Source organism: Lampetra planeri, chromosome 51 (assembly GCF_965212315.1).
Source record: "Lampetra planeri chromosome 51, kcLamPlan1.2.h2, whole genome shotgun sequence".
Lineage (NCBI taxonomy): Eukaryota > Metazoa > Chordata > Hyperoartia > Petromyzontiformes > Petromyzontidae > Lampetra > Lampetra planeri.
The window spans coordinates 6,842,333-6,858,999 of record NC_136157.1 but is presented as its reverse complement, the minus strand read 5'-3'; positions in this window follow the sequence as shown (position 1 = coordinate 6,858,999).

Genomic DNA, 16,667 nt, shown 5'->3' with positions numbered 1-16,667 from the left:
TAACACCACTCACGGTCGCCTTTGTCTCACCTGTGGCGATGTTTCCACACCAGGTACTCGTTTAATGATTTGTCTCGCACCACGCCCGGCAGCCTTTGTCTCCCCAGTGCTGTCGTTAAACACAGGCAAACTCTATGCACATGATTGCTGCGTTGGCAGTGGTACACAAGCACAACAACAACAACACGGCCCGTGTTAACAACAACAACAACAGCACCAGCGTGTGTGTGTGGCCATTGAAAAGGAAAACAAACATAATGGGCGACGTTTCGGGCAACGCCCCTTCCCCACGACACACTGCGGATCGATTTCTATACAAGAAGGCGTCGATCACCGCCCTCTCTGTCCCTCTCTCGCCCCCCCCCCCGACCCCCCCCCCCCCCACCCAGGAGAGAAACCTTTCCGCTGCGAGTTCGTGGGCTGCGACCGACGTTTCGCGAACAGCAGCGACCGCAAGAAGCACATGCACGTGCACACGTCGGACAAGCCCTACCTGTGCAAGCTGTGCGACAAGTCGTACACGCACCCCAGCTCGCTGCGCAAGCACATGAAGGCACACAGTGCCAAGTCGCCGGCAACCTCCTCGAGTCGCCCTGAGTCGCCCACTCCGGGCCACCAGATCCAGCATCAACCACCGGAGCAGCAACAACAACAACAGCAGCAGCCGCCATCGTCGTCGTCATCGTCGTCGTCCACCTCGTCCTCCTCCTTCTCGCCGCCGCGCACGGCTACGAATCTAGCCGAGTGGTACGTGTGTCAAGGCGGTGGTGGAGTCGGCGGCGGTGGAGTCGGCGGCGGCGGTGGTGGCGGTGGAAGGGTTAAGGGGTGGACACGGTGATTCGCCCGACACGCGCTCCCCTCGTCCCGGTGAACTCCACGAGTTGCAGGTTCACAGTGGCCACGTCCGCGGCAGAACTCGTCACTCGTCGCGACCTCCACCGCCCCCGGCTCCACCTCCTCCACCTCCTCCCCCAACTCTGCTCCACGTGAACTGTGTTCTAAATGTAGACTTCTAGCACCCTCGGTCTCTTGCCGAACCCCCCCCCGCCCGCCTCGCCACCCCTTCTCCCTAAAGGGGAGATTGCGAAAACCCGAGGCACAGTGGGGGGCTCCCTTTGGTGCTCACTCAGACGCAAGCGACGGCCTTTGTGCGACGCTCGCTCCGAGCGGATTAAGCGACAATGGTCGTTAAGCTAAAGGCGGGGATCGAGCACGTGGGACACGTCACATTGCCTTCATGTGCACACGTCACACACGCACACACACACACACGTCACACAGACGTCACACACACGTCACACACACGTCACACAGACGTCACAGACGCGTCGCACGTGGCACACACACACACGTCACACACACGTCACACACACGTCACACAGACGCTCACACGTCACACACACGTCACACACGCACACACACACACGTCACACAGACGTCACACACACGTCACACACACGTCACACAGACGTCACAGACGCGTCGCACGTGGCACACACACACACGTCACACACACGTCACACACACGTCACACAGACGCTCACACGTCACACACACGTCACACACACGTCACACAGACGTCACAGACGCGTCACAGACACGTCGCACGTGGCACACACACACACGTCACGTTCACGTCACACACACGTGACACACTCGTCATGCATACGTCACGGACACGTCAGCCACGTCAGTTACACGCGGCACACGCACGTCACGCATGTGGCAGACGTCACACACACACACACGTGACACTCGTCACACGTCACACGAATCATCGCCATCGAAATCCGCATTCTCGCCGACGCATCGGAAAGTAAGACGCACCCACCCCACCCCACCCCGCCCCTCCCCAGCCCCCCACCCCCACCCCCACCCCTCCCCTCCGCCCCACCCAGCCCCGCCCCTCCCCAGCCCCCACAGCCCCCACCCCTCCAGCGCCCCCCTCCCCCGTCCCCCTTCACACCCCCTCCTTTTAAAATAAATATATATTGGTTAGCGCCCGGGTTTAATACATGTTTGCAACGTTGGTCACACACACACATACACAGGTAAAGGTTCTCACCCCCACGTAGCCTTTCGTAGGCTGCTGGGGCAAGTGCTGCTTGCGAGTATCAATCATATTAAGGCCTCATTTTCACCAGGGTAGTCATTTAAGGCTGATTTCACACGTAGGCTTTCGCGACCAATATTATTCATAATCAATGTTTTTAGGTTAGATCACGTTGTTTATGAACGTCGAACTACTCAAATATTGTAAATGTTGTGGTTTCATGCTTCAACACACCGGCGTGGGGCTAAAGCAGTGAACTATTTGTCTTTTGATAATTGTTTTTTTACCCTTCTATCTGGCAACAAAACTGACACCTTTTTTTACAAGGAGTCATGTTTACATAGACCACAATACCTGCAGTCATAATGCAAACAAAAAACATAACTCTGATAGTGTGCACTGTCCTTGTGCACTGTTTTTTGTTTGCATTATGACTGCAGGTATTGTGGTCTATGTAAACATGACTCCTTGTAAAAAAAAGGTGTCAGTTTTGTTGCCAGATAGAAGGGTAAAAAAAACAATTATCATATATACTGGCAAATGAGGTTCCAATGGTATTTGTCTTTTGTCAACGTGACACTTTTTTTGCTGATTGGCCGTGTCGGGTGGTGGAGGGTTACGACACATTTATAAATAACGCGATCTAAACCCAAAAACGTTGATTATGAATTTAAGGTTGAGTCGACCTAGGGGAGGCCCAAGACCGGTTTCGATTATTCGCTACCACTGTTACACGTCTTGCCGTAAGCGAGAATCGAACTCGTCTCACCGAGGTTTGTGCTAACCACGGCGCCACCGCTCCCCACATTCTCACACACACACTCTCTCTGCAGGAGATGCATTGGCACAAACCACCCAAACGTGCATACTGCCGTTCCCAAATCGTTCCTGCTACCACCTAAAACAATCACCGCCATCATTAGTTGTGGTTAATCCATTGCGGATGAAGCCCACCCCTCCCTCCCCTCCTCCCTCCCGTGTCTCCGTCTCCCTGGTGGTGGGGGACGTCCTCCCCCTCCCCCGCGTCCCTCCTTCGACTGCCGCTCCGTGCTGAGTCTCGACCATCGGCCACCGCCGTCCCCCTCTGGGCGTGACGCCTCCTGCCCAAGCCCCACCACTCACTCCGCTTCGCAGTCTGCACGACGCCTCCTCCTCCTCTACTCCCCAGCGTGTGATCATCATCACCATGGTCTATCTACTGCTGGGTGGAGATCGATGTGGTGGTGATGGTGGTGATGTCTCTACCCCGCGTGTGATCATCACCACCATGGTCTATCCACTGCTGGGTGGAGATCGATGTGGTGGTGATGGTGGTGATGTCTCTACCCCGCGTGTGATCATCACCACCATGGTCTATCTACTGCTGGGTGGAGATCGATGTGGTGGTGATGGTGGTGATGTCTCTACCCCGCGTGTGTGATCATCACCACCATGGTCTATCTACTGCTGGGTGGAGATCGATGTGGTGATGATGGTGGTGATGTCTCTACCCCCGCGTGTGATCATCACCACCATGGTCTATCTACTGCTGAGCGGAGATCGATGTGGTGATGATGGTGGTGGTGGTGATGTCTCTACCCCGCGTGTGTGATCACCACCACCATGGCCTATCCACTGCTGGGTGGAGATCGATGTGGTGATGATGATGGTGATGTCTCTACCCCGCGTGTGATCATCACCACCATGGTCTATCTACTGCTGGATGGAGATCGATGTGGTGATGATGGTGGTGATGTCTCTACCCCGCGTGTGATCATCATCACCATGGTCTATCCACTGCTGGATGGAGATCGATGTGGTGGTGATGGTGATGTCTCTACCCCGCGTGTGTGATCATCACCACCATGGTATATCTACTGCTGGGCGGAGATCGATGTGGTGATGATGGTGGTGATGTCTCTACCCCGCGTGTGTGTCCTCTCTCTCTCTCTAACCATCATCACTACCGTGGTCTATACACTGCTGGATGGAGATCATTGTGAGACCGCGGCTGAGCTGTGAATTCCATTCGGAAATCCGAGGAAGCTCCCACCTCAGCTATAGCCCCCCGCCCCAGGCGACTTCAACACAGTAACCAGACTGAGTGCCTTCAAAGCCGCTGCCGCGAACTTCTAACGGGCAGTACCGTATTCTGATTAGAAGACACACTTTACCCCCCCGCACCCACCTGCAATTTATATTAAATCAAAAGTTGTGGTTGCGTTTTTTTAATTCTGGTGGATCTTGACCCGACTCGCTACCCCCCCCCCCTGCCATAGCAATGTGGAATCGCCACCACTGGCTCAGGGCTGATGCGCGGGTGCTTCGTCGAAACAACTTTTGACTTCTTGTTTTGATTTCGAGGGCGGAGAATGCGGTAATTCATCACGGTGGTTGCGGACGAGCTTTTGTTTGCGGGAGCGGTTAAAACCGGTTACGAACGTCAAAAAATTGCTGTGCCAGTGGACTTGGAGCAATTAATGCACTGATTAAAGATTTTTCTTTTTTTAAATATAAAAGTATGCACAATCGGCGCGGTGCGATTGAGATGGAGTCAAACGGCCGCGCCTGTGGATGGCAAGTGAGGAGATTGGTGGTGGTGGTGGTGGAGTGGGGAGCGGTGGGTGTAGTGGTTAGCGCTACGCTGCGCTACGAACCCGGCGACCAGAGTTCGATTGCCGCTCACGGCCACCAACATCGGTGACGATGATATCAGCCGGTCCTGGGCCTCCCCTAGGTCGACTCAGCCTCAAATGAGTACCTGGTGCGGTGTGTAAACATCGCCACTGGGGAGACAAAGGCGGATGAGCGTGGTGCTGGCCCACCCACCCCCTCGTGTGCCGTGCCGGCCTTCATAGGTGCTACTCGCTAACAGCACTTGCCCCGACAGTCTGCCAAGGCTACACGGGGGATCTTTGTCTTTGCCTTTGCTGCTGTTGGCACGGTAGGGGGTACAGCTTGCCGGTCATCGCAGTCGGTCAACCCGTGTCACCTGCCGGGTCTGTCCCGTGACCTCCTCCTGCCAGCAGCGAGGCCTTCGACACTTCACGTGGCCTCGACGTGCACCTAGCCTGGCACAGGCTCTGCGGTGACGTCACCGTCACTTCGTGGCGATTGGCTGGCCCCAACCGTCACCACTGGGACAGATGCCTTGGATTGTCTCTAATTGCTCCAGGCGCGTTTCGTCGACGTCTGTGGATACAAAAGAGTATTTTAGGTATTTTCGGTAAAGTCACGTAGGTAAAACAATTAAAATTAATAAAAGTAAAATAAAAATAAAATAAAAATCACGACGTTTCGGAGGCAACACAAGCTTCCGTCTTCAGGTGGAACCGTCACAGCACGATAGCTGTATCAAGTGACTTTATTAATTTTAATTTTTTACCTACGTGACTTTACCGAAAGAAGCTAAGAATATGAATCCTTGCAGTCACGAAAGCTTCAAATCTAGATACAAAAGAGCTTTAATGCTCATCGGGTTCCTTTAGGAACCGGTATTAACCGGTATTAGCCGCTGTTAACCGGTTTTGACGGGTGTGTCCAAACGGACACGAGAACAAAAACGATTTAAAATAAAAAAATGCGTAGCCACGATCTTTTTTAGACAGACCGTTAAATATAATAATTTTTTTTTTTAAATCGATCGAATGAGCGTTGCGATACGATCCATGGAAATCGTGAAGGGAGTAGGGCCCGTATACCCCCCCACCACACCGCCTCCCGCCCCCCAATGTTACTTTTATAACTTTGTATACAACGTAACTTTATTGATAACTTTGTATACAACGTAACTTTATCGACACGGCGTGTCTTGCGTTCAACGCGATGGTTTTGGGGTTCAAAGCGAGCGGTTGTGTTCTTCGTGATTCACAACATGAGTTGTCGTTCAGGGCCACGTACATGAAGGTCCGGTCAATTTTGTGTCGTGAGACCCCTCCACCACCTGACATAGCCAAACAAACCGCGTCATCGCGTGGTGCACCACGTGACTAACAGCGACGCGCCTGTTGTGATGGTTTCAACAGCTCACACACTCATTCACTCACCAACTCGCTCACCAACTCACTCACCCACTCACTCACCCGCTCACTCACCAAATCACTCACCAACTCACTCACCCACTCACTCACAAACTCACTCACAAACTCACTCACCAACTCACCCACTCACTCACCAACTCACTCACCAACTTACTCACCCACTCACTCACAAACTCACTCACCCACTCACTCACCAACTCACTCACCAACTCACTCACCCACTCACTCACACACTCACTTACACACTCACTCACCAACTCACTCACCAACTCACTCACCCACTCACTCACCCACTCACTCACTCACCCACTCACTCACCCACTCATTCACCAATTCACTCACCCACTCACTCACCAAATCACACACTCACCCACACACTCATATACGCATCCACTCGCTCAACCACTCACATACTCAACCACTCACTCACTCAACCACTCACTCAACCACTCATTTTCTCAACCACTCACAATCAACCACTCACTCACTCAACCACTCAATCACTCAACCACTCACCCACTCTCTCAACCACTCACTCAACCACTCACTCAACCACTCACTCAACCACTCACCCACTCTCTCAACCACTCAGAGAGAGTGAGTGGTTGAGTGAGTGAGTGGTTGAGTGGTTGAGTGGTTGAGTGAGTGAGTGGTTGAGAGAGTGAGTGGTTGAGTGAGTGAGTGGTTGAGTGAGTGAGTGGTTGAGAGAGTGAGTGGTTGAGTGAGTGAGTGGTTGAGAGAGTGAGTGGTTGAGTGAGTGAGTGGTTGAGTGAGTGAGTGGTTGAGTGAGTGAGTGGTTGAGTGAGTGAGTGGTTGAGAGAGTGATTGGTTGAGTGGTTGAGTGGTTGAGTGAGTGAGTGGTTGAGAGAGTGAGTGGTTGAGTGAGTGAGTGGTTGAGTGAGTGAGTGGTTGAGAGAGTGATTGGTTGAGTGAGTGAGTGGTTGAGAGAGTGATTGGTTGAGTGAGTGAGTGGTTGAGAGAGTGAGTGGTTGAGTGAGTAAGCGAGCTGCTACAATCATTATCACAATCGGCGCGTCGTTACAATGCTCGTACACAATTCAATCTGCGTAATGCTGCATCGCGGTGGTAGTGGTGGTGGTGGTGGAGGGGGGTGACGACACAAACGTGGCCAGATCCCTGTTACGCCAATGCGTAGCCGACGAAATAAATTGTAAGTGCCATTCGTAATCATATTTGGCTTCCAAACAACACCAGAACGTGTTCAGGTTTTTTTTTTTAAACTCGCCGTTTCTTTTATTTTTCTGTTGATTTAACTCGTCCTAAATTCCGCGTTCCTTTGACGTAAGTTGACGATGGGGTTGTTGTTGTTGTTGTTTTTATACAAATATTGGAAATGGTCTCGCGCTGTAATTTATTCTTCTGTTGTTGTTGTTTTTACGAAGGAATTGAAAGGACGGTGAAAGGTTTGAAAGTGCCCTGTGGGTCCACCGTGTCTCTCTCCGTGTGTCTCCTCGTGTCTCTCTCCGTGTGTCTCCCCGTGTGTGTCTCTCCGTGTGTCTCCGTGTGTCTCCCCGTGTCTCTCTCCGGTGTGTCTCCCCGTGTCTCTCTCCGTGTGTCTCCCCGTGTGTCTCTCCGTGTGTCTCCCCGTGTCTCTCCCCGTGTCTCTCCCCGTGTCTCTGCCCGTGTTTCTCTCCGTGTGTCTCCACGTGTCTCTCTCCGTGTCTCTCCGTGTGTCTCTCTCCGTGTCTCTCCCCGTGTCTCTCCCCGTGTCTCTCCCTGCGTGTCTCCCCGTGTCTCTCTCCGTGTCTCTCCGTGTGTATCTCCCGTGTCTCTCCCGTGTGTCTCCCTGCGTGTCTCCCCGTGTCTCTCTCCGTGTGTCTCCCCGTGTGTCTCTCCGTGTGTCTCCCCGTGTCTCTCTCCGTGTCTCTTCCCGTGTCTCTCTCCGTGTCTCACCCCGTGTCTCTCCCCGTGTGACCACGTGCGTCCCACGTGTATCCCCCCCGTGTGTGTCCCCCCTGTCGCCTGCGTTGATGTTCGTTGTAAAAAATGCCATCGGTTGTTTTTTTATTCGCTCGTGATATTTCGCTTCTGTCTAATAAAGTACAATAAACCAAAGCGATAGCCACTTCTGCACAGACACTCAGAGTGATTAATGTCCGTGTGTGAGCATGCGTAAGTGAGCGTGCGTGAATCGGAGTGTGCGTGTGTGTCCCTCTCGTGGGGAGCGGTGGGTGTAGTGGTTAGCGCTACGCTGCGCTACGAACCCGGCGACCCGAGTTCGATTCCCGCTCACGGTCACCAACATCAGTGACGGCGAATATCTGAACCGCTCCTGGGCCTCCCCTAGGTCGACTCAGACTCAAATGAGTACCTGGTGCGGTGTGTAAAACATCGCCACTGGGGAGACAAAGGCGGCCAGGCGTGGTTGCTGGCCCACCCACCCCCTCGTGTGCCGTGCCGGCCTTCATAGGTGCTGCTCGCTATCAGCACTTGCCCCCTACAGTCTGTTAAGGCTACACGGGGCATCTTTGTCTGAGAGAGTGTGTGGGAGAGGAAAGCGCAGTGGTCAGCACGCTGCGCTACGGAACCGGCGACCCGAGTCGACTCCCGATCACTGCCAACAAGAGCTGGTGGTGAGGGTGCCGGCTCACCCATGGAGTTTGTCGTGAGCTGTACGAACTAGAAACGTGTTTCTTCATACTGGTAGGAACTCCTGGTTACACCAGCCCACAGGGGATTGTTGTGTCCGTCGTGCAGGGAGGGGCAGGGTGGGGGGGGTGGGGCTGGGTGGGGGAAGGGTTGGGTGGGGAGGGTTGGGCTGGTGGGGAGGGGAGGGGAGGGGGAGGGGCTGGGTGGCGGAGGGTGGGGTGGGGCTGGGTGGGGAGGGTGGGGAGGGGCTGGGTGGGGAGGGTGGGGGAGGAGCTGGGTGGGGAGGGAGGGGCTGGGTGGGGAGAAAGGGAGGGGCTGGGTGGGAAGGGTGGGGCTGGGTGGAGGTTAGGAGGGGTGGGGCTGGGTGGGGAAGGGCTGGTCACCCCGTGGTGCCCTTATAAAACTCAATGTTTAACCTACTCACGCCGGCTTGTGCCCGCCCTCACAGTCGGCCATATTTTGCGGAATACACCACGCCGCCGTTGACCCTGCAGGCCATTGACCGAGCAACCCAACGTTCCTACCAGCTCCCTCCGCAGGAATGTGTTTGTTTTACGAGGTAAGCGACCCGGCGAACACAAATGATAGCTCAACGAAGCGGCTTATCATCACGTGGACATTTATAGCAGCAGCTAACCACTCTGAAACGCGTGATGTCGATTCCAAATGTCGATGGGAACAATCGGATGGACCCGGAGAAATATCCACGCGACCACGTGGAGAGAGAGAGAGACACGCAAACTGCAAAATATACAGCAGCAGGCGTCAGGGTCGGGATCGAACCACGACCTCCTGTATACCAGGCGAGGTTGTTAACATCTCCTAGCCACCGTGATGATGATGAGAAAGAGAGAGACGCAAACTCCAAATATACAGCAAGCGTCAGGGTCGGGATCGAACCACGACCTCCCGCACACCAGGCGAGGTTGTTAACATCTCCTAGCCACCGTGATGATGGAGAGAGAGAGAGGACGCAAACTCCAAATATACAGCAGCAGGCATCAGGGTCGGGAACTAACCCACGACCTCCCGCACACCAGGCGAGGTAGTTAACATCTCCTAGCCACCGTGATGATGATGAGAGAGAGAGAGACGCAAACTCAAAATATACAGCAGCAAGCGTCAGGGTCGGGATCGAACCCACGACCTCCCGCACACCAGGCGAGGTAGTTAACATCTCCTAGCCACCGTGATGATGATGAGAGAGAGAGAGACGCAAACTCAAAATATACAGCAGCAGGCGTCAGGGTCGGAATCGAACCCACGACCTCCTGCATACCAGGCGAGCTTGTTAACATCTCGGCATCGCGGGAATCGAACTCGAGTCGCCGGCTTCGTAGCGCAGCCGCGCTAACCGCTACCCCCCCACCCCACACACGCACACGCACACATACAACCCCACACACAGACGCACACGGGGGACACACACACACAGACACGCGTTTTTGTGATGTTTACACAAGCGATTGTGCAAATGCACGCGCGCGAGTGGCGTGTGCACGCAGTTCACGTGTCGCCCGCGTCTCCTTCGACTCGCGGCGGCGAGGAAGATGAAGGGGGAGCTGCGCGCAGTCCGTATTGACAATTAGATGGGCTGCGTCTTAAGGGATTATCGAATACAAATGAGCAAACAGCTTCCCGGGGAGAGCGCGGCGAAAAATAAATCAACGAGGAGGGGAATATGTAACCGCGCTGTGTCATGAACAAGGTAAACATCGTGCGTTATTATTCATCGTGCGTTGTTGTTGTTGTTGTTGTTTGTTGTTGTTGTTGTTGTTTGTTGTTGTACGCCATCCCGATTCCACGTGCGTTTACCCCTTTCGCACTGGGAGTGCAGGACGGCACTGCGGCATCAGAGCAGCGTTGGGTTCGAGAAGAACCAAGTCTCTAGGACGGATTTCGCTTCGAGAAGAACCAAGTCTCTAGGAAGGATTTCGCTTCGAAAAGAACCAAGTCTCTAGGAAGGATTTCGCTTCGAGAAGAACCAAGTCTCTAGGACGGATTTCGCTTCGAGAAGAACCAAGTCTCTAGGAAGGATTTCGCTTCGAGAAGAACCAAGTCTCTAGGACGGATTTCGCTTCGAGAAGGAACCTAGTCTCTAGGACGGATTTCGCTTCGAGAAGAACCTAGTCTCTAGGACGGATTTCGCTTCGAGAAGAACCTAGTCTCAGGAAGGATTTCGCTTCGAGAAGAACCTAGTCTCTAGGACGGATTTCGCTTCGAAAAGAACCAAGTCTCTAGGAAGGATTTCGCTTCGAGAAGAACCAAGTCTCTAGGAAGGATTTCGCTTCGAAAAGAACCAAGTCTCTAGGAAGGATTTCGCTTCGAGAAGAACCAAGTCTCTAGGACGGATTTCGCTTGGAGAAGAACCTAGTCTCTAGGACGGATTTCGCTTCGAGAAGAACCTAGTCTCTAGGAAGGATTTCGCTTCGAGAAGAACCTAGTCTCTAGGACGGATTTCGCTTCGAGAAGAACCAAGTCTCTAGGAAGGATTTCGCTTCGAGAAGAACCAAGTCTCTAGGAAGGATTTCGCTTGGAGAAGAACCAAGTCTCTATGACGGATTTCGCTTCGAGAAGAACCAAGTCTCTAGGACGGATTTCGCTTCGAGGAGAGAGAATTTTCTCTAGGACGAATTTCGCTTCGAGAAGAACGATTCTCTCTTGGACGGATTTCGCTTCGAGAAGAACCAAGTCTCTTGGACGGATTTCGGGGGTGCGCAAGGGGTCACTTCGGCTGAGTCGAGCTCGGCTCCCCTCAACGAATGCGGATGAGCTGCCCGGTCAAGGGGGGCGACGTGGTGGCTGGGAGATGTTAACTGCCTGGTATACAGGAGGTCGTGGGTTCCATCCCGACCCTGACGCCTGCTGCTGTATATTTGGAGTTTGCGTGTCTCTCTCTCTCATCATCATCACGGTGGCTAGGAGATGTTAACTACCTCGCATGGTAAACAGGAGGTCGTGGGTTTGATCCCGACCCAGACGCCTGCTGTGTATTTCGAGGTTGCGTGTCTCTCTCCCCGTGGTCGCGTGGATTTTTAACATTAAGAAAGGTGCATTTAGACAGGGGGTGGGAAACCTTTATTTCTGCCCAGGGCTATTTGGATATTTATAACATCATTCGCGGCCATAGAAAATTATCAACTTAAAAATTAGCCCGTTATATTTGGTCAAACATTGAATTAACTCACCCCTAATGCGATGGCTGGAACTGCTTCTCTTTGGTGAGGCGTGTGATGTTAGCTGGTGTTGACGATGTTGCTACTCGCAACTGCTTTTCCAGGTTTGCTCCTAGATTTATTGAAATTCGAGTCCCGCCTGCTGTTGCCTTGGCAGGGCCAGACCCAAATGATTTCGCGTGCCGGACGTTCCCCACCCCCCTGGTTTAGAGTATTCGGCTGCTGCAAATGCCCCACGTGATAAGCCACTTCGCGGAGCTGTCATTCGTGAAAAAAAATCATCTATGCAGTTCAGTGGCACTTACCTGTAACGTAAACAATTAAATAGTAAAAAAAAAATAGTCAGGACCGATAATTGGTTTTTTACCCCTTCTATCTGGCAACAAAAACTGACACCTTTTTACAAGGAGTCATGTTTGCATAGACCACAATACCTGCAGCCATAATGCAAACAAAAAACACAACTCTGATAATGTGCACTGTCCTTGAAGTTGATTGGTCCACACCCGAGACAGCTTTCCTTAGAGCCTAGTCTCACATGGTGTTGGCGCAGATGACGCCAAAAGGCGCACAACTCAAAGACAATGCACGATCAGAGTATGAGAGCTCGGGGTAAGCATTTACACCATTGGAACCTCATTTGCCAGTAAAAATATGATAATTGTTTTTTTACCCTTCTATCTGGCGACAAAACTGACCGGTGTTGACATTCACTGCCTCATCAGCACCGTGAGATTCGCTTGAACCAATCCTCTCTCTGTCCTCACGCTCTCACAAACAACAATCGCCCCGCTCGTTTCAAGAGGCGCGTTCTACTCCGCGTCTGTCACCAACTCGGATCGTGGTGCTGTTCGTGGCTGGCCGCTTCTTAAAAATTGCTGTGCGCACGCGCATGGCGCTGGTTTCTCGCGTTGCACGCGCATGGCGCTGGTTTCTCGCGTTGGCGTTCGTAACGACCGCGGAGGGAGTGAGGGAGTGAGTGAGGGAGGGAGGGAGGGAGGGAGGGAGGGGGGGAGTGAGGGAGGGAGTGAGGGAGTAAGGGAGGGGGAGCGAGGGAGGGAGGGGGGAGGGGGGGAGTGAGGGAGGGGGGGGAGTGAGGGAGCAAGGGAGGGGACGAGGGAGAGAGGGAGCGAGGGAGGGGGGGGGAGTGAGGGAGCGAGGGAGTGAGGGAGGGAGCGAGGGAGGGGGTGATGGAGTGAGCGAGGGAGAGGGCGAAGGAGTGAGGGGGGAGTGAGGGAGCGAGGGGAGGGGGGGAGGGGGGGAGGGAGTGAAGGAGGGAGCGGAGGGAGGGAGCGAGGGAGGGAGCGAGGGAGGGAGTGAAGGAGGGGGGGAGGGGAGTGTGGGGGCGAGGGAGGGGATGAGGGAGGGGGCGAGGGAGGGAGTGTGGGAGCGAGGGATCGAGGGGGAGTGAGGGAGGGAGCGAGGGGGTGAGGGAGGGGGCGAGGATCGAGGGAGTGAAGGAGGGGAGGGGGGGGGCGGTGGAGGGTCGGGAGGGAGCCAGTGAGTGATGCACACAGAGAGAAGGAACATCCTCCGAGCGAGCGAGAGAGCGAGCGAGAGCGAGCGAGATGAAGGCGATAAATCTCAGAAAGCAAAACAATGGACGGCGCTGCACCGCTTGATGTTTCGTCAAAACGCGGCAAAGTTCAAAGCCAACTGTGCCCCCCCCTCCCTCCGCCCCCCCTCCTCCCCCCTCCTCCCCACGCCCCCCCCTTCCACTGTTCTAGTTATTGTGCCGGGACTTGCGCCTAACGCGGCTCCATCCTCACGCTGCGTTAGGCTCGCCATGGCGATGGAACGGTGGGAGGGAGGTGGAGGGAAGGGGGGGAGGAGGGGGGGGAGGGGGGACCCCCCCCCCCAGAGTCGGTCCCTTTGAGGCCCCCCCCCCCCCCCGATGTCCCCTGCCCAAGTTCCCCGTCTCTCGAATCAGAGGCGTTCCCGCTGACCCCCAAGCTAATGGCCACGGCCCCAGTGTCGCGCGGTGTCCAATCCATCATCCCCGGTAATATCGGGGGAGGGTACGGGGGGAGGGAGTGGGGGGGAGGAGGGGAGGGAGGGAAGGGGTGGGGGGGGAGGGAGGGGGGGAGGGAGGGGAGGGAGTGAGTCGTGTGGTGGTGGTGGTGGGTGGGGTGGGTGAATGATGAAGGAATGGAGAGAAGCGTCGTAGGGAGGGAGGAGGAGGAGGGCGCGCAGGGAGGGAGACGAGGGGGGAAGAGATGGAGGGATGGAGATGGGAGAATGGGGAGGGAGGGGGAGGGAGGGAGGGAGGGGGAGGGAGGGGGGGGAGTGGAGTTTAGGCGAAGCGGATCAAGCGGGAGGTTTGTTCCGATTTGAAAGAGGGAGAGCGGTTGTTCGGCAAAAGCCCGGCGTGGGTGACGAGGTGTAGAGGGAGGGGTGTGGGTGACGATGTTTGGGTGATGAGGTGAGGGTGACGAGGTGAGAATGATGAGGTGTAGGAGGGAGGGGTGTTGGTGATGAGGTGTAGAGGGAGAAGGAGTATGATGAACTGTACACACACGAGCCCACCAAACACAACCACACAACCACGCAAACACAACCACGCAAACACAACCACGCAAACACAACCACGCAAACACAACCACACCAACACAACCACACAAACACAACGCTTACACACAATTCCCACACAAACCACGCACACAACGTGACAGCACACAATGTAAACACACGGCACACACACAAACTCAAACGCCTAACATAACTCAACAGGCCATCAACACAAGTAAAACACACACATACACACTACGTACACTACTGACACACAGGCAACACAAAAACAACACACAGACAAAGATCCCCCGCATAGCCTTCGACAGACTGTTGGGGCAAGTGCCGTTAGCGAGCAGCACCTATGAAGGCCCGGCACGGCACACGAGGGGGATGGGATGGCAAGCAACCACGCCCGGCCGCCTTTGTCTCCCCAGTGGCGATGTTTACACACTGGACCAGGAACAGTGCTCGTTTAAGGCTGAGTCGACTTACGGGAGGTCCTAGTACCGGTTCAGGAATAATCGCTGTTGGTGGTGGCCGTGAGCGGGAATGGAACTCGCCTTGTTCGTAAGCGTAGCGCTCTAACCGCTGCGCCACCGCTCACAAACTCGCACAAAGACAAAGGTCCCCCCCCCCCTCCGTGTAGCCTTCATCAGACTGTTGGGGCAAGCGCCGTTAGCGAGCAGCACCTCTGAAGGCCGGCACGGCACACGAGGGGGTGAGTGGGCAGGCGCCACGCCCGGTCACAAACGTGCATCTCAGTGTGGGCGAACACACACAGACACACACACGTAGGGCAAACGCGTGTGTGTGTGAGAGGGTGTGTGTGTGTGTGTGTGAAATGGTGTGTTTGTGTGTGTGTGGAAGGGGGGTGTGCGTCTGTGTGTGAAAGAGTCTGTGTGTGTGGAAGGGTCTGTGTGTGTGCGTGGAAGGGTTTATGTCCGTGTGTGTGTGAGAGGGTGTCTGTGTGTGTGTAAGGGATTATGTCCGTGTGTGTGTGAGGGTGTGTGTGTGTAAGGGTTTATGTCCGTGTGTATGTGAAAGGGTGTCTGTGTGTGTGTGAAGGGTGTGTGTGTGTAAGAGTTTATATCTGTGTGTGTGTGAGGGTGTCTGTGTGTGAGGGTGTGTGTGTGTGTGTGTAAGAGTTTATATATGTGTGTGTGAGGGTGTGTGTGTGTGTAAGAGTTTATATATGTGTGTGTGTGTGAGGGTGTGTGGGTGTGTGTGTGTGAGGGAGTGTGTGTGTGTGAGGAGTGTGTGTGTGTGAGGGTCTGTGTGTGTGTGAGGGTGTGTGTGTGTAAGAGTTTATGTGTGTGTGTGAGGGTGTGTGTGTGTGTGTGTGTAAGAGTTTATGTGTGTGTGCGAGGGTGTGTGTGTGTGTGTAAGAGTTTATGTGTGTGTGCGAGGGTGTGTGTGTGTGTGTAAGAGTTTATGTGTGTGTGTGAGTGTGTGTGTGTGTAAGAGTTTATGTGTGTGTGCGAGGTGTGTGTGCGAGGGTGTGTGTGTGTGTGTAAGAGTTTATGTGTGTGTGCGAGGGTGTGTGTGTGTGTGTGCGTGCGTGCTGAGTGAGCCTGTCTCTATCTGCTTGCGCGCGCGTGTGTGTCTGCGCACCTCGCGCATCTGCGTTGTAAGCGGGCGCGCTCAACGCGGTGTTTACTTAACGCGAGTGCCCCGTCCTCTATGGGAAGACGACAAAGACGGGCGGCCGGGCGAGCGAGACGTCGTGTCGCGCGATCCTGCGACAGGGCGGTACCAATCGCTTTGTGACTGTCGTGGAGGGACATTGCGATGGGCGGGAGAGGGGGGGGGAGGTTAGGTCGCGCTCCGCGTGGAGAATGACGAGGGGACGCGAAGAACACTCCCCAAACTCTCCGTCTTTCCCCCCCATGCACCCCCCCCCCCCATGTCCCTCCCCCCATGTCCCCCCCCCCCATGTCCCCCCCCCCATGTCCCCCCCCTCCCCATGTCCCACCCCCCCCTGTCCCCCCCCCCCCATGTCCCAACCCCCCCCCCCGCTGTTGGCAGGGACCAGGGCTTTGAAGTGGGAGAGGCATTGTCCCGAGTCGCGCTTCCACGCGGGCTCCCCAGAGACGGAGGCGAAGCGGAAGGCGACCCGAGCATTGTGGTCGATTGGTTCCGTGTGTGTGAGAGTGTTAGTGTGTGTGTGAGAGGTGTTAGTGTGTGTGTGTTAGTGTGTGTGTGTGAGAGTGTGTGTGTGTGTTAGTGTGTGAGAGTGCGTTAGTGTGTGTGTGTGTTAGTGTGTGTGTTAGAGTGTGTGTTTGTGTGTTAGTGTGTGTG